Source organism: Panthera uncia, chromosome B1 (assembly GCF_023721935.1).
Source record: "Panthera uncia isolate 11264 chromosome B1, Puncia_PCG_1.0, whole genome shotgun sequence".
NCBI lineage: Eukaryota > Metazoa > Chordata > Mammalia > Carnivora > Felidae > Panthera > Panthera uncia.
This window is the reverse complement of record NC_064811.1, coordinates 36839840-36841724: the sequence shown is the minus strand read 5'-3', so window position 1 is coordinate 36841724 and position 1885 is coordinate 36839840.

The window sequence follows — 1885 nt, the reverse complement described above, 5'->3', positions numbered from 1 at the left end:
ATTGCAACACTGAATAGCCAGTGTACCCACATCATTGCATATTTGATAAATATTAATATGATGCTACAGATAGGGGGTTGATGAATAAATACATGATTAAAGAGATCTCCTTCTTACTCTGAGGAAATAAGTATATGATTTGAAGCCCCCTGTTGTTGTTTATGAAATAGATGATCTATCATATCTTTTCACCTTTAGAAGCAAACTTTAAAACATCAATTTTTTTTTTGCTGGTAAAGCTGGATGGAATATGTGGTGACTAAAAAGCCAAAAAGAGTTCTCTAAGGGTTCCAAATGAAGCCTTACTAGTCAGTCACCAGAAGATCCTGGCCTTCTTCTCAACACACTAAATGCAAAGAGCCCAAGAGTCCAAAAGGCAGAAGAAAGAGGACAAGTGAGTCTGGCAGACCTAATAGATCCTGAATAATACTCTGTCCCAGATTTCCCCCAGGAATATTAAGAGGCAAATCAGAGCAATTGTGAAAGATGGAGAAGAAAAGGGAGAGAACCAGGAAAGGGTGGGGCGATCCAGGCACAGACTAGCTTTTCCAAATACTGTTAGTCAGATAGTTTACTTTTGAGGAGAGCAACATTACACAGATATTGATTCCTTTGAGGAAGTAAAGTGGGAGGTCCCTCCCCTTAAAGGGATTTAATAAACATCAAAGTAGATAATAATTTATAGCTTCATGTAACAAAATCTGGAGCTAGCATAAATGTAGCTTCCTCAACTTTACAAATACATTAAATTCATTAAATTTCTATTGTTAATTCACAAATTTACCTAAGAATTTATAGCAACTACTAAATTAATGTGGAATAGCAGAACGCATTTATTTCTGAACCTCGCAATATGTTGGTCTCATTACTTGCTCTGATTCTCTCAGCTACATAGTAAAGCAGATGTCAAAAGCTCTGTGAACCTCAGCTTTTACACTTATGTGATAATGATAATAACACCTCCCTTTTGAAACAAAAGCAAAAATTAACTATTGGGACCTCACTAAAATAAAAAGCTTCTGCACGGCCAAGGAAACAATCAGCAAAACTAAAAGGCAAGCAACGGAATGGGAGAAGATATTTGCAAATGAAATGTCAGATAAAGGGTTAGTATCCAAAATCTATAAAAAGCCTATCAAACTCAACACCCAAAAAACAAATAATCCAGTGAAGAAATGGGCAAAAGACATGAATAGACACTTCTCCAAAGAAGATATCCAGGGGGCTCCTGGGTGGCTCAGTCGGTTGAGCGTCCAACTTCGGCTCAGGTCATGATCTCACGGTTTGTGAGTTTGAGCCCCGCGTCGGGCTCTGTGCTGTCAGCTCAGAGCCTGGAGCCTGCTTCGGATTCAGTGTCTCCTTCTCTCTCTGCCCCTCCCCCACTTGTGCTCTGTCTCTCTCTGTCTCTCAAAAATAAATAAATATAAAAAAAATTAAAAAAAAGAAGACATCCAGATGGCCAACCGACACATGAGAAAATGCTCAACATCACTCATCATCAGGGAAACACAAATCAAAACCACAATGAGATACCACCTCACACCTGTCAGAATGGCTAACATTAACTCAGGCAACAACAGATGTTGGCGAGGATGAAGAGAAAGAGGATCTTTTTTGCATTGCTGGTGGGAACGCAAACTGGTGCAGCCACTCTGGAAAACAGTATGAAGGTGCCTCAAAAAATTAAAAATAGAACTACCCTACGACCCAGCAATTGCACTACTAAGTATTTATCCAAGGGATACAGGTATGCTGTTTCAAAGGGGCACATGCACCCCCATGTTTATAGCAGCACTGTCAACAATAGCCAAAGTATGGAAAGAGCCTAATTGTCCATCGATAGATGAATGGATATATATATATATATATATATATATATATATAT